At 39.7% G+C, this 26,452-nt stretch overlaps 1 protein-coding gene across 4 annotated transcripts in view; it reads right to left on the minus strand.

The window, feature by feature from the left end:
• The window catches only part of ATG10 (autophagy related 10), a 404,709-nt gene that overhangs the window by 259,260 nt on the left and 118,997 nt on the right, over positions 1-26,452 (minus strand). For all 4 annotated transcript variants that reach the window (XM_078067096.1, XM_078067097.1, XM_036067261.2 and 1 more), the window contains one exon: positions 14,984-15,091. The gene's annotated coding sequence lies outside the window, so the exon portion shown is untranslated. The remainder of the gene's footprint in view (positions 1-14,983; positions 15,092-26,452) is intronic.

The following is a 26,452-nucleotide window of genomic DNA, read 5'->3' on the forward strand; positions in this document are numbered from 1 at the left end:
TCCATCCAAGTCCACAGTTGGGCCAGGAAGGTCCAAGGCAGGAAACAGCACTGCAGGGACGTGGTGAAAGGGAAGCATCCAACAAAGCATCACCTGGACAGTGGTGATACTGCTGCTTCCATATGCCTCATGATTACTTAAAAGATTCAGATCCTAACCTCCAGGAGCGTTCATCCTGCGCCATGCAGGTATTGCGAAGTCCTGCTTTAGGGGCGAAAATGGCCTAAAGAACCGCACAAAAAGCCCCACGCTGGGTGTTTTTGTGCCTTGCTTTACAGAAAGGCACATACTCAGGTGCCATTCATGTTGAAGGTCACCCTGTGTTTGTCAGTGACAGCACAGGTCAGCTGAGATGGTAGCATGGTACCCTGAAACCCCTCGTCGGCGAACCTGACCTTCCCCTCCCATGTCTGCTCACACGCTGTTCTCATCCGGAATATCACTTCTGTTTAAATAAACCCTCTGGTTCTTTACTTGGGTGCCCCTTTCGGACCCCAATCTAGGATGACTGAGGAGGCCTTCCTATGTGACACCCACCCAGGACCCCACTGCTTGCCTCAGCTGCTAGTGCCCAGATCTCAAACACGGCGGACAAACACATACCCTCATCCACTCAGCAGGCTGCCTCTCTTCTGGGCTTATTTGCTCCTGGGTATGACATTTGGATGCTGTCTATGAACCAGGAAGCAGGCTCTTACCAGACACCAAATCTACCAGCTCCTTGATCTTGGGCGTCACAGCCTCCAGAACTACAAGAAATAAATGCTGTTTTTAAGCTACCCAGGCTATGCTGTTGTTGTTATAGCAGCCTGGACAGACTAGGACGGATGCTCAAAGCAGAGAATTCAGAAAACTAATGTGAGGGGAGGGGTAGAATCAGAAGCAAGGAGATTCAATAGTTGATTAAAGCACCACGGCAGTGAATTAAGATAATGGCAGTGGGGAAAGGGTAGCCATATATATATATATGTGTGTGTGTGTATATATATACATATATATATATGTGTGTGTGTATACATATATATATGTGTGTGTGTATATATATACATATATATACATTTTTTTTTTTTTTAAGACCCTAGGGATGAGTCTTATGTTTTGAGAGCAGTACATTTCAGGGTTAGACCTCACTCCTCTCACAGCTTGACTTTGCAGTCAGCCTTGCACTCTGTGTTTTGACTTATTCCTGATGTCTTCAGCACCAATCCCTTGCCTCGTTGTCTTTGTACACCCCTTTCTCACATTCTGCATTTGACAACTGACAGTACTGCTCTGATTCTGACCTCCGACTCTCTCCATCACCATGGTTCATATTGGTCCCCTTGCCTTACCCAGCTGAGCATCTTCTCTAGAACCCCAGCCTCAGCTCAGCTACTGGAACCAGCATTCTCTTTAGGTCTGTTCTGGTTTCAACACCAGAACTCGGTTGCCTGACAAACTGATTGGGCATGAGTGATAAGACATTAGTAGGGAGGATATGATCCTGGAATTTAAGATCTGGCGCTGAGGATTGGTTGAATGGACGTTCTTTATATAGAAGTAGAAAGGTGAGGAAAAGCCATCACTTTTCACACGTAAGTTAGAGGTGATGATGAGACATTCAAATGGAAATGTCTGATGTGCAGTCTGACTTATTGGGTAGTCACTAAGGAGAGAGGTCAGGACCAGAGTCATAGCATACGGACACATAGGCTGTGTGCTGCATAACTCCAAGGGGTGGCATTCACAAAGACTAGGATGTCAACGGCATGCCCCAGAGTTGTGCAAAGCCACAATCTTGGTCAGAGCAGGGAATTAGCGCATGGAAGAAATAGATGAAGCCAGGACATAATAAGACTAAGGGGAGAGAGCAAACCAGGAGAAAAGCACAGGGCTAAGATTGCACTTTGGGAAAAATGTAGGGGGCAAAAGAGAAACTTTACCAAGGATATAGAGAAATGAAGTAGCATTATGAGTTAAAGAGGATTTCAAGGAGGAAATAATCAATAATCGCAAATGCCACAGAAAGGTTGTAGAAAAAGAGGACATAGAAAATAATTTAAGAGGAAGTATACAGTAGTCCTTCCCTCCCCATATCTGCAGGAATATGTTCCAAGATCCCCAGTGAATGCCGGAAACCGCAGATAGTACCAAATCCTATATATATACAATGTTTTTTCCTATACATACATACCTACAATAAAGTTTAACTTACAAATTAGGCACAGTAAGAGATTAACAACAATAACTAATAATAAAATAGAACAATTATAGCAATATACTGTAATAAAAGTGATGTCAATGTGGTCTCTCACACATACCCAAAGTATCTTACTGTACTGTACACGGCGGTTCACCATGAATAACTAAACTGTGGAAAGTGAAACTGCAGGTAAGTGGGGACGACTGTAAAGTGGTGAAAAGAGGATTGACCAGGAAGTGAGGACTCCAGCCTCCAGTCTTGGCATGCCATGCCTCAGGCAAGGCTCCTCACATCAGTGAAAACTTCTCTTGTCTGGGAGTTGTTACCAATAAAACAATAATCTTGTATTGAATGTTTCTATGTGCCAGGCTCTGCTACAAGCATTTATGTATTAACGCAGTTATTCCCCACGACGCCTTTGTGGTAAGTTTCCAATATTATTCCCATTTTGCAAGTAAAGAAACTGATGCACTGAAGTAAAGCCTAAAGTAACACAGCCAATAAATGGCAGTGCTAGAATCTGAAAAATGAGATGGTTTGGCGAGGGGTAGGAGGCTCTTCCAGCTCTGTCATTTTAATATATACAAATGAGAAAGTTGCTAGTGACCTCCCAGGATGTGTTCTGAAGAGACGTGAGAGAGGAAAAAACACAATAATGAAAGAAATGATGTATGGTGATAAAAAGGAGAGAAAAAGGATTCTGAGCATTAAAAGCAACAGGGTCAAGTAATGATTGTTTCAAGAAAGATGAGACCTGTATATAGTGTTGCTTGAGGGAAAGGAACCAATGAAGAGGAAGAGATTGAAAATGCTGGAGACTGAGGGAAATTGACAGAGCAGCATTCTAGAGAAGACGAGTTAGCCTTGAAAAGGGCGAGAACATCCAAGATGACATAGAGAGACCAGCGTTTAAATGGCAGAGAGTAGGAAAGATGGGAAAATCCACGTCTGATGTCCTTGCCTTTAGGCAATAAGAATTAAAATAAAAATTGACTCAAAGTAGACATAGGCTCGATGGAATTTTTTCAAATTTTTACTATTATAGAACTGAAATGTAATCACTATAGAAAATTTAGGAAAATTGCAGAAAAAGTAGAAAGAAACATCACCTAAGTCCTAGGAAGCAAAGATACCACTGCAGTATATTTCCTTCCAGACAGCTGGTGTTTTTTTCCCCCTCCACATAGTAACATTAGCAATTCTAGTTATTATTTAGCTTTCATAAGGCTCACATTTAAAGTTCACTTAATATTCTACTAAGTGGATGTGCTATAACATCCTTAACCATTTCCCACATGTGAGCTGCTTCCAGTATTTTACTATTTCATAAATAAAGCTGCATATAAAATTTATTCCATATTTAAAATCATTTTCAAAAGATAGAACCCTAAAAGTTTAACTACTAAGTCAATGACCTCATACAATTGCAAACATCCTTAAGGCTTCTGACACTTATACCATTTTACATTTTACCAACTATGGATAAAAATACTCAATTTTTTGTTTCCTAAACTCTACTAAGGGTTTAGGAAACAAAACAAAACAAAAAACTTTGTTAATTTGACAGATGAAAAAGTAGTACTTGTTATATGACATTTCTTTTACTAATAGTGAGGCTGATGAATTTTTCATATATTTGTTAATTGTTTTTTTCTACTTTGTAAAGTGTTTATTTTTGTCCTTTGTACATTTATCTTTTGGGTTCATAGTGTTTTAAAATTTTAGGAGTTATTTATATAATAAAGATATTAACATGTTCCCACTTTAAGCCTCTTTACTGGGTTTTAACTTTGATTATTACTTTTATAAAATGTATTAATTAAAATACCTTTTCTTGTTATTATAAAAAGTTGTATTCTGAGCTGGGTTCATCAATCGACCTTTAATCAAATGAATTTCCCCATTTGCTTCTATTCAGTTCCCTTTTGGCTCAAGTTGGTCAGAGTTGGTATCTGTGGGTTACAACAAAGAACTCTAATAAACCCAGCAATAATCAATTAAGGACTGCAATAAAAAGAAGCTGATATATGTTAGCAACCAGAACCATAAAATATCCAGGAATAAATTTACAAGCAAGCATGCTAGACCTCCAGGAAGAAAACCATAAATCTTTGCTGAGGATATAGGAAAAAACCTGAATGGAAGAGGAGCATACCCTTTTCCTAGTGAGAACTGACTGTTATGAAGACATCAATATTCCCCCAAGGGGCTGTGTAAATTCAACGCCATTCCAATGGGATTATTTGGAATATGACAAGTTAGTGCAGATCTTGAAAAACTAATATGTGAGAGCAGTCAGAAACTTTTTGAAAATTACAACCTAATATAAGGCAACGGTTAATATAACACCTTGTTTGTGCTTAGGGCAGAATAGACAGGTAAGGTGGAAGATTCTGGGTAAATATTTGGGGGGAGGTAAATATTTTTTTTTTAAATATGATAAAAGTAGAATTTCAGATCAATTGGGAAAGGGATGGGTTGTTCAATAACCTGTATCTTGGAATAGTTGCCTCATGACTTCCAGGATACCACACTCCAGAAGCTTTCCCCATACGTCATAGGCTGCTCCTTTCTGTCTCATTTATTGGCTTCTCCTTCTCCATCTTTGTGCACCAGAACTTGAACATTGACCACTATTTTCTTTTTTAGATCTCCCTTATCTGAAAATCTGACTTTATTTTGTTTATTATCTTTTTTAGAGAGGGGGAGGAGAAAGGGGCAGAGGGAGAGGGAGAGAGAGAATCTTAAGCAGGCTCCATACTAGGCATGGAGCCTGACGTGGGGCTCGATCTCACGACCCTGAGATCAAGACCTGAGCCAAAATCAAGAGTCAGATGTTTAACTGACGGAGCCACCCAGGCACCGCTGAAAATCTGACTTTATGAGACTGACGCGCTACCTACTGCGCTAACGAGGCACCTTGAAAATCTGACTTTAAATACCAGCTCCCTACCTATGAGTCTAACCCTTATCTAACTCCTAAACCCCAGTGTCCTATGTAAACTGCCTATCTGACATTCCACTTGTGACATCTAAAATTTAGTATTTCTAAACCAGAACAAGTTAATTTCCCTTCCACTAACTACTACCTTTCCCACCCCTATCACCAAACATATAAACGCAGATTATAGCTCCCCTAATATTTCCTATCTTAGTAAATAAACCCCTATCCACCAAGGTGATCAGTGCAAAAACCTGAGTCATCTCTGATTTCTACTTTTCCGTCAACCTCCAACAACTCCAAAAACCTGAGTCATCTCTGATTTCTACTTTTCCTTCAACCTCCAACATTCACTCTACCAGCACATCCATTGGTTCTGCTTAAGAGAGAGAGAGAGTAAAAATGAGTGCTTAAGAACAGGAGTCCTGAAACCAAGCTATCTGTGTCCACATCCTGGCTCTACCATTGACCAATTCTGTAACCTTGGGCAACCTATCTACACTTGATCAAGTTGTTATCTGTAAAACAAGAATAATGCTATTATCTAATTCATAGGGTAATGGTTGGGATTAATGAGTTCTTAAGGGATTAGAACGGTAGTTGATGTATTGCATGTGTTCAATAAATGTCAGTTATTATTATTGTCTCCAAAATATAATTTAAATCTGTCCAATTCTCTGCATATTCATATGTACCCCCTTAGTTCAAGCCACTATCATCCCTTCTAACTCATCTGGCCACTTTCTCTACTGCCCTACTACAATTTGTTCTCCACATTCATAGTCACAGGGCCCTTTTCAAATATAAGTTGGATCAGATATTCTCCTACTTAATAACTTTCACTGTCTTCTTTTTTTTTAACTTTTTTTTTTTAAGTTTATTTATTTATTTAGGGGAGAGAGAGAGAGAGCACAAGCGGTGGGGAAGGGCGGAGGGAGAACCAGACCCCCTGCTGAGAAGGGAACCCGACCTGGACTTGATTCCAGGCCCCTGGAATCATGCATGACCCGAGCCGAAGGCAGACGCGTAGCCAACTGATCCACCCAGGCATCTTCACTGTCTTTTTTTTTTTTTTTTTAAAGATTTTATTTATTTATTTGAGAGAGAGAATGAGACAGAGAGCATGAGAGAGGGGAGGGTCAGAGGGAGAAGCAGACTCCCCACTGAGCAGGGAGCCTGATGCGGGACTCGATCCCAGGACTCCAGGATCATGACCTGAGCTGAAGGCAGCCGCTTAACCGACTGAGCCACCCAGGCGCCCTTCACTGTCTTTTTTAATGTGGCCTGAAAGTCCCTGCCTGAACTAGCCCTAATCCAACACTCTGCCTCATCTGGTGATATTCTCTATCCCACTCACTTCACTCCATCCATAGAAGGGTTTTATTCTGTTGTTGCTTGAATACACTACGCTTGCTCAGAGACTTTGCCTGTGCTAATTTGCTCCTCTGCCTAGAACACTCTTTTCTTGGGTGTTCCAATGGCTGGATCCTCAACACAAATATACTATCTTAGAATAGAGCTTTCCCTGACCATAGTATCTAACAAAGCTCTATTATTCTCCATCATATCATCTTGTTTTATTTCCTTCATTGCACTTCTAGCTATGTGATATACCTTATTTATTTTTTTGCTTAATTTTTTGTTGAATCACTCCTTCGTGTAAGCTATATGAGAACAGGGACCTTGTCTGGTTTTTGTTTGTTTGTTTGTTTTTTAAGTTTTATTTATTTACAATGCTTGGAATGGTGTTTAGCACTTTGCAGATGTTTAAGAATTTTACTGATGATTTTTAATAAAGTGGTGAATTACTAAATGAATTTTTAAAAACAGGCCATTGGGTCTTTACCTTTTAGCTTATATAAAGATCAATTCCCATTTGATTAATTCTCTAAACATAAAAAAAATAAAATAATGACCATATTAAAGAAAACTTCAGGCAAATAGTTTTATGTTCTTGGAGTAGGAATGATCTTTCTCAACAAGAAAAAAATACTATGAAAGCATAAGGAAAATACTGACCAGTTCAATTGCATAAAAGCTGGAAAACTTTGCATAGCTAAAGACACAATGCTCAAAGTTAAACAGACAAAACAGGCTGAGAGAAAGCAAAATACAAGGCCTTATAGAGGCGCCTGGGTGGCTCAGTCGTTAAGCGTTGGCCTGACCTTCGGCTCAGGTCATGGCCCCAGGGAACTGGGATGGAGCCCCACATTGGGCTCCCTGCTCGGTGGGGAGCCTGCTTCTCCTTCTCCCACTCCCCCTGTTTGTGTTCCCTCTCTCGCTGTGTCTCTATCTGTCAAATAAATAAATAAAATCTTTAAAATAAATAAATAAATAAATAAATAAATAAATAAAAGGCCTTATAAATGTAGATGTAAAAATCCTCAAAATACGAGCAAACCAAATCCAGCAATATATGAAAAGGCTTCTATACCATGACCAAGTGGAATTTACCCTAGGAATAAAAGATTGGTTTCACATATGAAAGTCATTCATTATAACTGCCATATTAAGAGAATAAAAACGAAAAACATATATTCAACTCATTAGACATAGAAAAGCATTTGACAAAATTCTACATATAGTCATGATTTTAGAAAAAACAAAATCTATTAACAAACTTGGAATAGAAGAAAATTTCCTCAACCTGACAAAAGGGCCTCTCCAAAAAATCTACAGCAAAATCATTCTTTATGGTGAAAGACTGAATGCTTTTCCCTATGATGAGGAATAAGACAAAGATGCCTACATTCGCTTCTGTTCAGCACAGTACTAGAGGTTCTAGCCAGTTAAGTAGGGCAAACAAAATAAATCAAAGGCATCCAGATAGAAAAACAAGTAAAATTACCTTTATTGTAGCTGAAACATTCTTGTATACAGAAAATCCTAAGGAATACACTAAAAGACCAATAAACAAAAAAAGTTCAGCAAAGTTGCAGGACACAAGATCAATATACAAAAATCAATTTATGTCTATACACTAGCAATGAACTATCCCAAAATAAAACTGCCCTAGGCAACCACTAATCTACTTTCTGTCTCTATGGATTTGCCTATTCTGGACATTTTATATAAGTGGAACTATACTATATGTGGTCTTTTGTGACTGACTTTTTTGACATGGCATTTTTTCAAGGTTCTTCCATCTTGTAGCACTAATCAGTTCTTCATTCCTTTTTATTGCTCAGTAATATTCCATTGTATGGATATAGCACATTTTGTTTAACAGTTCATGAGCTGATAGTCATTTGGGTTTTTTCCCCCCACATTTTGGCTATAATGAATGATGCTGTTATGAACATTCATGTACAAGTTTTTGTGTGAACATACATTTTCAATTCTTTTGTGTTGAATGTCCTAAGCAGACTTTCTGAGTGATGTGGTAACTTGATATTTAACTTTGTCAAGAACTGCCAAACTGTTTTCCAAAGTAGCTGCACCATTTTACATTTTTACCAGCAGTGTGTGAGGTTTCTGATTTCTCTACATCCTCACCAAAACCTGTTATTATCTTTTTTTATTATAGCTATCTTAGTGGGTGTGACATGGCATCTCATTGTGGTTTTAATAACATTTCCTAATGGCTAATGGTGTTGAGCACCTTTTCATGTGCTTATTGGTCATTTGAATATCTTCTTTGAAGAAATGTCTCTTCAGATCCTTTGTCCATTTTTAGGTTGTCTTTTTTTTTTTTTTTTTAAGATTTATTTATTTGTCAGAGAGAGAGACAGGTAGAGAGAGAGCACAAGCAGAGGGACCAGCAGGCAGAGGGAGAAGCAGGCTCCCCACTGAGTGAGGAGCCCAGTACGGGACTTGATCCCAGAACCCCGGGATCATGACCTGAGCTGAAGCCAGACATTTAACCGACTGAGCCACCCAGGTGCCCCTAGGTTGTCTTTTCTGCTGTTGTGAGTTCTTTATATATTTTATCAGATATGTAATCTGCTAACATTTTTCTCCCTTTCCGTGAATTGTCTCTTCACTCTCTTTGTTTTTTTTCCTCCTGATAAAGAGCTTCATTTATCTGATGGGATAGTTAATTTTTTAAACTTTTTTTTTTAAATTCAAGTATAATATTAATATACAGTGTTATGTTAGTTTTGGGTATAACTTTTCACTTTCTTGATGGCATCCTCTGAAGCACAAAAATTTTTAATTTTGATTAAATCCAATTGATTGATTTTTCTTTGGCAGCTTGTGCTTTGGTGTTGTATCTGAGAAACCCTCACTTAATCCAAGGCCACAGAGATTTGTTCCTATGTTTTCTTCTAAGAGTTTTTGCTCTTTTATTTGGATCTATAACCCATTTTGAGTTAATTTTTGTACATGATGTGATGTAGGGGGTCTTTTTTTTCTTTTTTCTTTTTTTCTTTTTGCATGTGGATACCTGGCTACCCAAGCATCTTTTGTTGAAAAGACTATTCTTTTCCCACAGAAGTGCCTTGGCACTCTTGTTGAAAAAAACCCTCTACTTTAAAAAATAGGATATTTTGTTTTAATAAAAAGTGGTAAGATAACAAATGGGTGTTCTTTGGCCTCTTGGTGACTTCTGACATTCAGTTGAATGGCTGTCACAAGTGTCATCAATATCTGCAGTGGTTTTCATTTAGAGAAACCACCAACCCTACAATTCATCTAACTAAAAATGGGATTTTAAATGGGACTCTGTCTCAGCTTCAACTAGGGCTCCAAGGCAGTAAGGTGCCTTTGTGCAAATTAGCAAAAAAGCAACCCCACTGGGTAGGTGAATTACGAGAAAGTGCCCCCTTCTGGCACCCTGTGTTGCTAAAGGAGCAAGGGCCGGAATTCAGCATTCACTCATCCCCTTAGCTTGATATCTTTATGTAGGATACAAACGGCATAATCATTTGCAGTCGTCTTGGATTTCATCTACAGCAACTTTCCAAAGTGAGTTTCAAGGCCATCTAAGCAGGACTTACAAAAGAGTTGGCAGAAACTATTAACTCTATCCTAAAAAAGAGGTTGGAGAGACCAAGAGAAAAGATATCTTTGGAGAGAGTTGTGTTGAGATTCTATCTCTCTTAAAGATCAGGTGGGGCAGGAGATACTTCTTCTTCACCTCAAATGTGAGAAGGTCCTTTTGGGACCACCTAGAAAGTATCCCATTCCCTATGAGATGGGAACTGCATGACTGACACAGCCTGAAAAAATATGTACTGGCACAAGCCTCCTTCAGCCACAGAGTAGAGTGGAGTCACTACAGTATAAGTGACATCAGATCAGTGTTGCATGGAGCAGATGAAGCCATGAATGAGCGAGTCAGGCCAGGGCTGTTCAAGGATCTGCCCGGAAGGAGCACCTAGAAAGGTGAGCAGACAAGCATAAAGAGGTACAAGTTTTTTGCTAGATACTCAAGAGCTAATGGAAGCATTAGAAAGGACCAGTTGGAAGAGATAGGTCTCTATTTTTCAAAGGCCCTTTCAAGTAAGAGATCCCCAAAGATTTGGGAGTCAAAGAAAATCCATAGATGTGTACATGAGAGAAAAAGTCAGGCTTAACCATTCACCAGTTCTGAAGAGGACCAACACCAGCTCAGGAGGGTACCCATCAAGGAAACCTTTGCCTATTTCTCTACCCCTTGTTTTCTCCCTCACTCACATCCCAACCCTGGAGGGGTCAGAAGTCACAGTGAGTGGCAGAAAAGAAAAGGCAGAATAAAGAGAGAAGTCGTCAACTTCTCCCCTTTTCCTACTGGCGGCTCCAAGTAGGAAAAAACACTTAACTTCAAATCAATGTTTTAAGTCTTAACTATTACACAGGACTAGGTGTTAATTACTAACATAAGTCTCACTTTTGGTTAAAAGTGTCCAAAAGACATCTTGTTAGCTAAGAATGTACATATAAATAGATATTTGTAATTGTCCCTTACGGTCGACCCTCCCCAAAGGCAAGGGGAAAACGAGTTTCAGAGAGTGGGTTTGAATAGGCAGTATGGGAGGAGGGAGAAGTAAAATGGTATTTGTGTGCACTCTCTCAGTGCCACTTACTCAATGTATTCACTCCCACACTATCAAAATCAATAAACTACCACATGAAAAGTAGCCATGTCTCTTTAAATCAGATAATGTCGTTTCAAGAATCTCTGTAAAAAAATAACTTTGATTCAATTCGAACAATACTTTAAGTAGTTCCCTAAAGAAATAACTGTACTGTAATTTGGGCATTGATAGCTGTAACACGATTTAAACATGGCTTCACTTTTTTGTCTTAATACGATTCCACCCACTGCATCCTTCTGTGTGTTGTTTTGATGATCCTGTCACTTAGGGTTCTTTGAGCTCGCTTTTAAGGAGTCAACAATGAATGAATTGGGATCCATTTTCAAGAATTCTTCACATAGTTTGAAACCACCCTATATAATTCCATCATACTGGATTATAACATGAATAGGAACAAAAAAGCTAATCATGACATAGAAGCAACTTCATGTCAAATAATATCCATGAATGAGCCAATTTAGTAAACTCTGAATTTACTTAGCCTATTTGAACATCCATAAAAAGGACTTAGCAACAACAGTCTTTCCATATGCCAGGTGAAACCCTCAGAGGGAATAGGCCTCAGTTTAATAATGAAAGAGAAGGGAAAGGGCTGATAATTATTCTGTCTAAACAGTGTTTTGCGGCCTAACATTGATTGTGTCTTGAAATCTCCTTTGGGAATGGAGCAGGCAGCTTTTCCTTTGCTTTCACAAACCTCATGCAAATTATTTAAACATTTTTGCAATTATTTTCCTGAAACTGAGTTCTGGCCCAAAGCCTAGAAACACTGAAAAGTGACATCACATTGCACCCAGAGATTTGGGTTCCAAACAATTCTCTAAGGATCCTTACAATGAACTGTTTTGGAGGCCGATTTCCATATCACCATGTAAACATGGGAGTCTATTGGTACTTCTGCCTATAGAGAGTCTCCAGATAAGGACACCACAAGTAAGCAAATGTTTGGGCAATTTAATTCTAGTTATCTTGCGATAACTTGACGGTATGTGGTTTCTTTTAATGTCCTTTCTAACTATCTGTGTGAAAAAATATTTCTGTTGGCACTTTCTTAAATCCTTGATGTGTCTATGACTCCCCTTTTAAATGTTAACCACAGAAAGAAGCCCGCTCCCCCTTTTCTCTATCCCAGACCTTATATCTAGTTATTCATAAGGATAATTTTATAATTAATGCAGATGACTGGCCTAAAAATGATGACCCTCTTTTGTACTATTACTTCATGCTGAGGACAAAGAGGATACAGGAAAATTACTCCTTGGCCCAGGAAGTTTATTAAAATGCTAAATGAAGGTCTGGCGGCAGCTCAAAGAACTTTAAATAACCTTGTGGTGGAAAACCTCCAAAACCTCTTTTTACCGTCAGCTTAAACTAGGCTGGCTGTGACAAAGAGTAAGAAAATAAGTAGTTTCAAGAGTGCAAAAACACATCTATTTTTAAAAGGTAGGTTCATCCAATGATTGTGGGCAAATGTGACACAGCCTTCTGAGGAATGATGACAATAATTTATTGTACTGTGGTTTTGCAGGGTTCACAATCAGTCCTGGGCAGATTCCACATGTCAATCGTGAACGAAGGAATGCAGAAGGAAGTGTAATTACGTCGTGGTCAATGCAGTGTTCTCTCTTGGTAGTCAGTGCAAAATATGCCACAAACACACTCTGTGAATAATGTTCTTGTGGCTGAAATTCCATGGAATGAAAACACGATGTTACATGAAGTAGAATGACAAATGCTACTCCAACTAATTCTACTCTAGTACCTGGGGCTCTAACTCCACATGTACTTTTGGTTCTGTGTTGCTGTGCTGGATCCTTCAAACATGCAACAAGTTGCAGATCATCTAAAGATAAGAGACTGCAGGGCAAACTCATTGAGCCATGATATCTGCAAATCATTACTGCGGCATCTGAAAACTGTATTAGAATTCTCAAAAAACCCATAGGGATCAAAACACCACATACAAATTGAACAGGAAGAGAAGCTGACTTTTTAATGTGGTCCCACTGAGAACAAAAGAGGAAAGTCTCCACAGCCTCCAAAGAAACGACAATGATGGGGAGAAGGCAGGTTTTCCCCAGAGCCTTCACATGGAGTACTGTGCCCTTTCTTTCTAGTCTGACTTCAACCTCAACTAATGGAGCTTATCTCTCACGGCCTTGTTCTGAGACCATGAAGCTGTGCTTAATGGGAATCCCTGGGCTCCATCTGAAGTTGTTCTGTCAACCTCTTCCCTACAACCAAGCTCCCAGACCCAACATTAGTCAGGAACAACTTAAGGTAAGTGAGCCTGGAATTCAGTATCATGCTGCTGGATATCTGCTCTAGTTCTGATACCCAGGCTTGTAAGACCTGGTCCTACCCTATTCACTGGTCTTGTAACTGGGCCCTGCTATGTTTCTTGTTCCCGTCTTGGTCACTTATCCATCATGAATTTTTCTAGAACTAAAACTCACCTTGTTTCTATTTTTCAGGCCAGGGCTGCTCCTGAATCTCAGGCCAAGGGCTAGAATTCTCAATCCATGACTATCACCAGCTTCGGGATTCTTCCTTCACATCATGCCCCAAAGCTGGCAGCCTCCTGACTGGCCCACAACCAGGCCAGCTAATATAGAGTTCCTTTGCTCTTGGACTGAACTCCCTTCTAGCTCCTGCTGCGGGGCCTGTGCCCCCACTGCCTGCCCCAGCCTAGCAGGCAGAGGCAGCTTCCAAACCTGTCCTCTCTAGTCAGTCGTGCCTCATTCAGGTTAACTAGGCCATTTCAGGCAGTGCCCCAAGATATGAAGTCAGCTCAAGAGGCTGACTTCTCCCAGCTGAGTGCTAACTGAAGCTAGAAAAATAATTCAGATAGCTCTGTGCTAAGATTGATGCTTCTACCTTTGTAACTGCCAGGCTTTTTAAGCCGTTTTTGGACAGTTAATATCACATATGCTATTTATCGATCAAATCAAGACTGTTATTATAGAGTCACCGAAAACCCTAATTTTGGAAAATACTTCATGTTTTAGGAAAATAGTCATGATTTAATGCTTGAGAGAAAAGCAGTATACAGAGCTATATAAAGCTGTGTGAGCTCATTGTGGCAGACATCAAGTGGGATTTTGGCGGCTCAGCATCTAAACTCCCATCCCAAGTTTGGGGAATTTCCCACCATGTGATTCTTGTGCCGTGAAGGCCTCCTACCTTTACAGAGGCGAGGGATTAAGAACCTTTTACGTCATCATCCCCTGACAGCTGGAGTAGGCATATAACCTGGACTTGATCAAGGACCCAGACTGACCCAGACTTGGAATTGGGAGCCAATGAGCCACAGAAGCAAGGATGGCAAAAACTCATCCTATCAGTGAGACGACACAGTTTCTGGGGACAGTGGGACCAGCAACACCTCCATCAGTGTCTGGGCTGGCTGTGGCAGAAGTATTGGCTTCAGGGAAAGGTCTTTATCGTGACAGTATGGGAGTTTCACCAGAATAATTCTGTGGTATTATCTGGTTTTCAACTCCTTTGGTCACTTCTACTCCTACTCTTTTCCAGGACTGGTCCCCCAGGTGTTCTCACGAATTTCTGAGCTACCAAATATCTTTTCAGTAAATTCCTTTCTAATTCAAGGAGTGGCCACTCTTTCTGTGGCTTGCAGGCTAAGAATCCTGATTAGTATGCCAATGTTATTTAAAATACAAAAGACAAGACGTACATCAAATGTTAATAATGGTTATCTTTAGGTGTATGTGATCACAGATAATTTTAATTTTCTTCTTTCATGTGCATTTTATAAAAATTTTAGTAAAATGGTATAACTTAATAGTCAGAAAATAAGTAAATTTTAAAATTTGAGCTTACTTTGGATCTCTGATGTCCTTAGTTGCTGGAAAGAAATTAACTTGATTACTCAGATGGACTCCATTTTGCTTCTTTCAAAATAAGGTTCCTGGTGACTTCAACCTTGGCCTGGGGGAAATCAGAGGTATCAGGGTAAGAGAAATGCCAATATATTTTATTAAGAAAAATTTCTGAGACCAGTTCTCATTTTTTGCTTGTTTGTTTTCGAATTCAACAGTCCTTTAAAGGGGGGCCCGAGAAAAATGGACTGTTGAAGGAACTTTAATACAATCCAAAGCAAAAAGGAATTTCTTTTTAGCATTAATGTTTACGAAAGTGTGGATAAGCACAGTATTGTCACTCTTATGATTCTTTGTTGGTTTCTCTTAAACAGACATCCCAACAGCTTTATGAATACTAAGAATAATAGTCTAGAAAACTAGGGTACTGGACCTATCAGTAATGCGTGCAGTTGGCCTAAGTGGCCTAAGTGGTTACCTCTGTGGGTAGCACAGAGGAAAATGTATAATAATGTCCTTCCTTAGAACAAAATCCTAGCTACCAAGAGAAAACTCAGACCACCATTGTTAGGAAGCAGTGATAGTCTCGTTTCTCTGTGAAAGGGCACAGAGAAATTTTCGGTATCCCAGACTTACACTAGGAGACTATCTGCTTTTAACCCTAGGTAAAAGATCAGAATTACATGTAATAAGGGTCTCTTGCCCCTCCATCAACACTACTGAGAAACCTGTCAAGGGAACTCTGTGCATCTGAATGAGCTGTGATCACTGGGTTGCTGCAACCCTCAGAGTGTGGGAATCCCACTGATCATGCCAACCAAAGCAGCAAAGCATAGTAGAATGGAAGGGATGGAATTTAGTCCAGTAGACTTGGTGTTAGATCCCAGGCCAAATATCCATTAGTTGGTGCATGTGTTATTTGACCTCCGTGAGCCTCGGTTTCACCACAGAATGCAGATAAAAGAAAAGCCTCATGTTAAAGGAAATAATGTACATAAAACTCCCAGCACAGTTTCTGGCTTATAATGGATACTCAGTAAGTGTAAGTACTCTTCCATCCATGACCCTGCCCCCCTTATTTTTCTGGGAAAATCTCTATCTTTTACAAAGACTGCCCTCAGATGCAATTTTTGTAATAAGATAGTTATTTTCTTTAAATCTCTCAAATCTGGTAAAAGGCTATAGTTACCTTCTAATTATTCCCTGGGAGGAAATACCTTGCCAAACCGTGAAAAGTTACTGATAAAGGGAAACATTTTCAATGTTTAGCCGAGCAAATAATCTATGTCAATATTGCATGTGACAAAATGATGATCATTTAACATGTAGGAATCCGTATGAAAATTCAGGGAAAAGGTATCAGAGCACATAAGGTTCAATAGTGCAACAAAAGAAGGATTGACATTTGCTTGGCAAGCATGCCAAGCTTCAGAAGATAATCAACATGTTCTTCTGTTTATTGAATAAGATAAATTGAGCACAATGCCTTCATAAATTGTTTAGGTGTGGCTAATTAGGTTGGACATTAAGATACAGCTTCCCATACTCTTTTAAACAGCATTTTTCTTGCCAACATATAAATGGGACTCCAGTCTCTGAGAAGGTGACACAAGAATAGAAGTGCACAAAAGAAGGAAAATCAAACTAGAAAAGGAGCTCTGTCAAAAAAAAAATCAATAATTTTGCTACTGAGAAATTGCTTCCATCCTTATCCAAGAAGGGGTAGAAAGGTCAGGCCAAGCTAACTTGGGTGATAAATGAGTTTATAAAGTAGCTTATATCAAGGGACTAATTTAATTGGCTGCTTTAAGTGTGATAATATACCACACTTCCTACAGATTTTTTCATTTATTAAAATCTTAAAATTAAGCTGAGTGTAAGTAAGGCACACGATATCTACCTGAATGGTATAAGCAGCACCAACTGCTGGGGCATAAAAGCTTTCAATATTATTATTAACAATATCTATCTATCTTTTTAATGAGATTTTTTTCTTCTTCTTGACATTTTAGACAATTCCAAATCATGCAAGGACAAAGAAAATATATTTTTGTTCTGTCCACATGGGATATTTGGAACCTCACTAAATGCCCACTGTGGTGGCTCCCAAATTACAGTTTAAACAGAGACTTACATTAAGGAGTTTTGACTGTATATACTTACAAACCTAGATGTGCATTCTCAGGTTTAAAACTCAGTTTCCCTCATTTCTACCAGTTGTATGTTAACAATGTAATTCATATACCACTGGCTGTCACCTTCTATGTTAAGAGAAAGATAAGGTATTTGGGAGACAATGTCAATTTTAAACATCATTTGACACAAGTTCCCCACCTCTTTTATAAGAATAACCGGTAGATAGAACAGCTCTGGATTAGGAACACAATTAAAAACACTATAGAACAATGTAATCTAGGCAACATTTGCCTCCTAGAATGTTAAGAGAAGGGATAAAAGCCAGTGGAAGGTTAAGTCCTCATGAAGTCCTTATGAAGAACTGTGTTGGTGCATGCAGTAAATGATTCTGAGCTTAGAACCTGCAAATCTAACTTTTATAGGTAAGGGAAATAAAAATGAGAGGGAGAGAACCAATACAGTATTAGATCATGTTTTCTGCTGATAGTTGATAGAGATGGTAATAGATATTATACAAAACAACCATCAAAAAGTTTAAAAGGTTAGGGGTGTCTGAGTGGCGCAGTCAGTTAAGTGTCTGACTCTTGGTTTTGGCTCAGGTCGTGATGTCAGGGTTGTGAGATTGAGCCTGGAATTGGGCTCCGCACTCAGCGTGGAGTCTGCTTCGGATTCTCTCTCCCTCTACTTCTGCCTCTCCTGCTTGTGCTCTCTCTCTCTCTAAAATAAATAAATCTTTAAAAAAAAAAAAAGGAAAAAGTTCAAATAAAGTTAGGAAATTCTGTATTAAGCAGGGTGAAGCAGGTTTTTCTCTCCTATTGTTTTTTTTTTCCCCTAATTTCAAGAATCTTCCAGGCATCTAATAAGTAAAGGGGCACTGAAATCTTCAAAAGGGTAGCAATAATGGTCAATAAGGGTAAAAGTCTCCTTGTGCAAGAGAAAGCTAGGTTTAATATTAAATGTAAATCATATTACATAATAAAACACGTATCCTGCTGAACGCTTCCCTGAATTTCCCAAGCTTTCTACGGTGAAATGTATTAAAACAAAAAACTCTCTCCTTTCCTCACCCTGATATTCAATCCAACACTAAGTCCTGTCAGCTCTACTTCCAAAGTATATCCTGAATCCAACTACTGCTTACTAGTTCCCAAGACCAGGACCCTAGTCAAAGCCCCATCTCCTTTCTCCTGGACTGACGCAGCACCCCCCGAAGGGGTCACTGCCACCAGCCTTGCCAACCTTCAGTCCATCTGATTCCTCCACAGAGCAGCCAACTAGGGGAATCTTTCTGAAGCATAAATCAGATTACATTTTTCTCCTGCTTAAAACCCTCCAAAGACCTCTCCCTGAACCAGAATGAAATCCAAACTCCTGCCCTGGGGCGGCAAAGCCTTACTTGCTCTGGCACCTGTCCATCTGCTCTCACAGCCTGCCCTGCTCCCTTGCTCCTGTTCTATAGTCACATGGCCTTCTCCCCGTCTCCACACAAACCAAGCCCACTCCACTCATGAGGCCTTTGCTCTTGAGGTGCCTTCTGCTAAGGATGCATTTCTCTACATCCTCACCAGACTTCCTCATGGCCATCATTCAGATCTCAACTTACGTGTCACCTCCTCAGAAAGCTTTTCCCTGACAGTTCCGCCCATTTAATCCTCTTTTACATTTACTGCCGCCTGAAGTGATCCTATTTACCTTGGCAGGTTTATCATCTCTCTCTTTCCAAGAACATAATCTTGAGAACAAGGACCCTCACTCAACTATGCGTCCCTAATGCTGAGAATGAAGCATAGCACATAGTAGATGCTCAATACGTCTTTGAGAGGGAAAATTCAGAGAAAAGGATAGGGCTAAAAATCTGATGCTGTGCATAGACTAGCCAGCTGTTCATCATTCTCATTTTATAGAAAGGGAAATGAAGATAAAGAGAGGTTAAGCCACTTGTCTCATGGCTCACTGTGAGTTCCTGTGTATCATACCAATAATGACTGGGGAGAAGATAACTACTTCCAAAGTTTTATTTCCTAATCCCCCAAAACCTTAGCAATGCAAACTCCCCAACTTCTAACCACTACTACCACAACAAAGCCTGCAGTTGCACTCTTTCTTTTTATTGCAAAATATATTTATATTTCATTTATCAGGCTCTTGACTCTTCTAAACAAGTGAATTTTTCAGGTAAGTAAAGCTTACCTGTTAAATGTCAAAGTCTCACGTATCTACATCATGTTTGGCAAGATGTTTCTAAAGGTACTGTATATTTCTCAGTCTTCTTAGAGTATATTTAGCAAGATTTAATGTTTCCTGAAGAACACATGGTAATTTGAAACATCAGTTATTATTCTGAACAGCAAAAAAATTTCTAGTCATCATAACAAAATTGGCTACATAATGTGCAGGGCCCAGTGCAAAATAAAAATGCAGAACCTCTTGTTCAAGACTTAATAAGAATTTTAAGGTGATGGCAGCAGAACATTAAACCAGGCGCAGGACCCTGTATGACTACACAGGCTGCACACCACCAAGTTGAGCCTGCATCATACTCCACACAGTATCATATACTTAATAGAGACTCATAAGCATTTACTGAATAATGAATAGCTTTAAGGCTTACTGAGTGGTGTAGGCTCGTTGCTCTAAATGAATTCAAATGTGATAAAATAATAATAATATTAACTGACTTATATGTCAAGCATTGTTCCAAGTGTTTTACATGCATTTTTCTATCTGATCCTCCTCAGAAAACCTTGAGATTCATTGAGGATTTTATGGCTGCATGTAATGAACCCAACTGGAGTGGCTTAACCAAAACAAGGGTTCAATTTTCATATATTTAATAAGGATCTAGTATCCAGAATATATAAATATACAAAGAACTTTAACAATTTATATCAGTCAGGGTTCTCCAGAGAAACAGAACCAATGGAACATATATGCATATAGATGGTGTGTGTGCACATGCGTATACAGCACATATGCATACTTATATATCATATATATACAGAAGTATATACTTACGTATGTACATATATTATTTATATAATACATATGTATATACATACTTAAACACAAACAAAGAAAAACATATAAATAGATTTATTTTAAGGAATTGGTTCACATGATTATGGGGTCTGGCCTGCAGGCTGGAAACTCAAGCAGGATTTCTAGTCTTGAGGCAGAATTCTTTCTTTTTCAGGAAACCTCAGTTTTTGCTCTTAAGGTCTTCAACTGACGGGGTTGAAGTCCACCCTTCTTACCAAGGGTAGTCTCTTGTACTTAAAGTCAACTGTAAATGGTAATCACATCTACAAAATATCTTCACAGCAATATGTAAACAAGTGTTTGACTCAACAGTTGGGCACCATAGCCTCGCCAAGTTGATATATATAACTCACCATCACACAACTCAATAACAAAGACAACCCACTTTAAAAAACAGATGACTTGGGGGACGCCTGGGTGGCTCAGTTGGTTAAGGGTCTGCCTTCGGCTCAGGTCATGATCCCAGGTCCTGGGGTCAAGTCCCACATCGGGCTCCCTGCTCAGTGGGGAGCCTGCTTCTCCCTCTGCCTGCTGCTTCCTCTGCTTGTGCTCTCTCTCCCTCTGACAAATAAATAAATAAAATCTTAAAAAAAAAAAAAAACAGTTGACTTGGGAATAGACATTTCTCTAAAGAAGGTATACAAATGGCCAATAAGAACATAAAAAAGATGCTCAATATTGTTAGTCATCAGGGAATGCAAATCAAAACAACAATGAGTTACCAAGTCACACCCACTAGGACAGCCATTTTTTTTTTTTTTTAAGATTTTATTTATTTATTTATTTGACAGAGAGAGCGAGAGAGCCCAAGCAAAGGGCGAGGAAGAAGCAGGCTCCTTGCCAAGCAGGGAGCCCGATGCAGGGCTTGATCCCAGGACCCTGGGATCACGACCCAAGCTGAAGGCAGATCCTTAACCATCTGAGCCACCCAGGCGCCCCAAGGACAGCCATAATTTTTTTTAAAGGAAAATAGCAAGTACTGTAGAGGATGTGGATAAACTGGATCCCTCATACAGTGGTGATGGGAATGTAAAATCGTGCAGCCACAGTTTGGCAATTTCTCAACAAGCTTTACATAGGATTACCATATGACCTAGCAATTCCTCTTCTAGGCATATACCTGCAAGAACTGAAAACAGACATGCAAATAAAAACTTGTATACGAATGTTCATAGTAGCTCTATTCACAATAGCCAATAGGCAGAAACGACCCAAATGTCCATCAACAGATGAGTGGACAAACAAAATGCGATATACCCATACAATGGAATGTTATTCAGCTATTAAAAAAATGATGGAGTGATGCATGTTACAACATGGGTAAACCTTGAAAACATTATGCTAAGTGAAACAAACTAGACACAAAAATCACATATTGCCTGATTCCACTTACATGAAATATCCAGAATGGGCAAATTCACAGAGACAGAAAGTAGATTAGTAGCTGCCTAGAGCTGAAGGGAGGGGAGTAAGGGGAGTGACTGCTAATGAGTTTGGGATTTTTGTTGGGGGGTGGGTGGGTGAAAATGCTCTGGAATTAATGATGGTGATGGTTGCACAACAATGTATGTATACTAAAATCCACTGCATTGTATACTTAAAAGATTGAATTTTATGATATGTGAATTAGATCTCAGCAAAGCTACTATAAAGAAGAGTCAAGGACCTGAACATCATGCATGACATTTTGATAAGTTTGGAAGTTTAGAAGCCTTTCTTTGCGCAACTTCTGAGTACAGCAAATAAGCCAATTGATTGATGTAACTGAATAAGGGGCCTCCAGATAAACAAACTATTTCAGAATAAAAGCAGGAAATTCAGACAGAAGGGGTGAGGGAAGAGGAGAATAGTTCCTCTGATTTCTCTAATGACCTTTCCAGGTCCTAGAATTCAATTTGAGAAACACTAGTTAAAGCTATTTGGTAGAGCCAAGATAATGTGTATCAGTGCCTCATACGCCCTATACCTCAAACAAGAGACCAATCATGGGAATCCTAATCCCTCGGAGCTCAACATAATAATGATGAAAGAGGAAGTTCCACAGAGACCCTTCTATCAAATACAGTCGGGACAGGGAATTCGTTGGCTAATGGAAGATATTGGTTAAAGAAATGAATCATAAAAAAAATTATAGATACATACATGAAAATTTTTATTTTAAATTAAAGTAACCGCATTCTTTTGCCAAGTTTTGATATAAAGCCCAGGCTTTTTCTTTGAATGTTGGTTGGTTAGCTGGAGTTTGACCTAATCTTTCTGTCATAAACCACAACCATTATACATCCTTTGCTATTTCCAATGATAATTTCTTTGAAAGGAAGCAAAAACTTAAAGACATCTGTTGGGCAACCTGAGTGCAGAGTCCTTCTAGGTTTTTATAATTGCTTTCCCACTTTAACCATTGCTCAGCAATTCATTTTCATTGAATCTTTTCAAAGTATTCAACCAAGTTCACAGAAAAAAACTTGCTTTTTGTAGTCATATGTTGTATGTTTATGTAACATTTAATTTAGTTTATTAATAATAATGACAAGTTTAACTGGGATGAAACAGGCTGAGGAAGAAATAACCTGGGTCTGGGGAGGTATAAAACTCAACTGATGGTAGCAGAAGGAATTCTAGAGAGTGGCCTTCTGGCTGTGGTGGCTACCAGTTGGTATGTTTCCCTGCAATATTGGGCACACTCTCAGCAATGTGTCACAGGGCCAACTGGAGCTGCTCTACTCCACCACCCCTGCCCTGCCCCACCACCTCCCTCTTCCTCACTGCTCTAAGTTCATCTGCAAGCTCAGGGCCCTACTTCCTCAAACAGCTTAGCTACTAGTGATGGCCAGACCTGCCATGCTCAGTGCCTCGTCATTAAAAAGCCCCACTGAGTGTATGATAGCATGTGTCCAGATGCTGGTCATCATCACAGTGTTGTGGTACGACTGTCCATGTACATGCCGAGGTGTTGTATATTATCTGTGGCTGGTTTGGCCACATAGTTCTGTAACATAGAAGAAACTGTTTCTGAAACTTGAATGCTAGAGCTAGCCCAGAGCAGTTTTTGCCACTATATAAAGTAATTTGGTTAGAGTCTCGGGATGATATGGTAGGGGGTACAAAATGCAATGAAAGCCCTCTTTTGATGCTCCCTCCTGCATAGCCAACTTCACATCCTGTACAGCTGACCTTTGTCACCACCCTAATACATGTCCATTGGTGGAACTGGGGAAAAGAGATGCACATCCATTGAATCATGACAAACGTGATATCATCTCTTTGTTGACAACTGTATCATTTAAATTTAGAAGGGTAAAGTCAATTTGCATAGTGTTATGTGACACAGTGTATGGCCTCAACCACCCTGAAGCCCCAGGGTAACCAATTCCACAGAATACTAATTTCCTTTCACTTCCTTTTTCTAATCACCTTGCTGGTCAGCTACCCTAGATTTTTTTTTTTTTTTTTTTTGAGGGGTGGAGGTGGTAGGGTGGGAGGTGGAAATACAGTTTTTAAAAGGCTTAATGTGAAAACTAAGGGAAATGGGAAATCAAAGGATACGTTGGGCCAGAAAATCCTTGAGAATCACCAATACTAAGGATGGAATCAAAATTCAAAATGACGTGTATATAGTAGAAAAAAGGTTAGACATAGATAGCAGTTATACATTTCAGAATTTCAGAAAAGAAATAACAGACTTTGAGAAAATAATAGACTTAGAAAATGTCTATGAAATAGTTAAACCAAAAAAGCAAGGGTTTCTAGGCCAGAGGTAAACAAGTCAATTCATCCTGAGGGACCCAGGCTACATGGTGACAGCAAGAGAACAGCTTCCAGGTCACAGGTTAGGGTGATGCTTTTTTCAGGGTTCCAGGTCCTCTTTCCATGTTTTCCCTTTGTCATCTTTATCAAACCCTTTTCAAATTACAGCATGATTTCTATTTTGTCCCCAGAGAGGTAACACTACATTGGCTTCACACTCATACCCATCTCTCATGTTATTGGAGAATGTTCCTTCCAGATGCTCAGATACTTGTCCATCTTAGTTTCTTCCTCTGGATCATTTTGATGCTAACAACATATGTACTCCCTAGCCCCACTGCTCTTGAAGGTTCTACCTTTGCCTCCGTGTGAAATCCCTCCAAAAATGTTTCCTCACATAACATTTACCTTCTAGTCTACCTTGAGCTGAACTAGATTCCTTGGGCCTCATCTGGTGTGTTTTGGGGACTCTCCTAAATGTGCATTGCCCACATACCTCTGTGACATGTTTGAACAAAGTCATTTCCATTCTCTATCCCAGTCTTACATACCTACAAATTCTCCACTAATTGCGTAACCCATATAGCACTGTCCCTTTCTGTGCATGGGTTAATTTAGCAGAGATTACACTGATGCAATTGTCAACCCCCCCCCCCCCCCAGTAGCTTCCATGACTCTGGAAGCTACCACAGAGTCCCCTCTTCAGACACAGCCCCCTTCACCTAGGCCTTTACTAGCTCTGTCTCCTGGTTATTTTCCCCAGCTTACAACCAGGCCCTGAGGCTTCCTTCCACTCTAGTTGGGTTTAACAAAACATCTTCTCAACAAAGGCTGGTCTCTTTCTACATGGAAATTTTCTTCTGGCAGTTACACGAGAAACAAAATTGAAAACTTCATACCTCTGATTCCCACTGGTTGGCCAACTTCTTGTTTTGCCCACAACTCTTAACGGCTCCCTGGAATGAGGTTCTGTTGCTCCCTCTGCTGCAGCAACCCACCTTCTTTTTGGACTTCTGGTTTTTGACAGCTCTCTGTTTCTATCTTTATAGGCCTGCCTTAACCTCAACACAAACTGCCACATGCTGCTACCTTGACACATTCTGTGATAAGATTTATCAGCAGTAAAAACTATCACTCAAACAAGACAGCAAAGCAACTCTCCAGGGGTGTCATTCTTGGTAACAAAAGAAACTAGGGATTTCATTTATTTTGCAATAATTAGCTTTTCCCCTCCACCATCATCCAGGTTATCTCTAATGCTCTCTTTAAGCTATTTCCTGGGGTGGTCTTGTACAGCTCCAGATTTCAACCTGGTTATCTGGCTAAATTCTTTAATTACCTCAGATTCAATACCAATCCTTGACCATTATACATCCTTTTAAGAAACCACAGTGCAGTTATTTTGAAACATTATTCTGAAACATTATGCTGCACAAGAATCTCCTGGAGAGGGTGTTTAAAAGGCAGGTGTCCAGGACCCTTCTCTGCAATTCTGCTTCAGTAGATCCAGGACCCTGCCTAAGTGATTCTGAAGCCAGTATAGGAGAAGCATATTCTTACTTACTTATTTATTTATTTATTTGAGAGAGAGGGAGAGCAGGCACAGTGCGGGGGGGGGGGGGGGGGGGAGGTGGCAGAAGGGGAGGGAGAGGGACAAGCAGACTCCCCACTCAGTGCAGAGCCTGACACAGGGTTTGATCCCAGACCCTGAGACCACAACAAGAGTCAGATGCCCAACCAACTGAGCCAGCCAGGTGTCCCTAGGAGGAGCATCTTCTTTCCCAAAGTGGGCCATTCGTACCCTGGTGGCCCAAGATATTTTAATAGTTATGTGTTTACTTTAATTTACATTTTAAAAAATCCATAGAATAGTAAAAAACATGATTTCATAGATACTACTTAGAAGGCTAAGTAAAAATAGTGAGTTAATTGAAAGGATTATTAAGCAAAGAACGGAGTAGAACGCATATGGCAAAAACTGTGGAAGTGGCATGTAAGTGATGAATCCGGAGAAACAGCGAGTCAAGGATTAGGACTGCTTGTATGAACACTCGACATGGTTATTTTTTAAACTTCCAGGATATTTCTTTGATATATAGCATGTATTTTTTTTTAATTATAAAAGCTACAGAAAGTTGAAAACTTCATGAAAATAGAAAGAAGAAATTAGCAGTCACATCGGGCCTGCTCTTGCTTTCTCTCTCTCAATTTCGCTCAGTCTTTCTTTCTCAATCCTTTATTCTTCATGCTTTTAAAACACTGCACAGGGGCGCCTGGGTGGCTCAGTCGTTAAGCGTCTGCCTTCGGCTCAGGTCATGATCCCAGGTCCTGGGATTGAGCCCCACATCGGGCTCCCTGCGCTGCGGGAAGCCTGCTTCTCCCTCTCCCACTCCCCCTGCTTGTGTTCCTTCTCTCGCTATCTCTCTCTGTCAAATAAATAAATCTTAAAAAAACATACTGCACATACAGATTGGTCACTCTTTTTAATTTTTTTTAACATTTTGCCACGCCAGTAAATCGTTTCCAAAAAGATGATTGTAATGGTTTA

The sequence above is a fragment of the Halichoerus grypus genome, chromosome 2 (assembly GCF_964656455.1).
Source record: "Halichoerus grypus chromosome 2, mHalGry1.hap1.1, whole genome shotgun sequence".
NCBI classification, from domain to species: Eukaryota; Metazoa; Chordata; class Mammalia; order Carnivora; family Phocidae; genus Halichoerus; species Halichoerus grypus.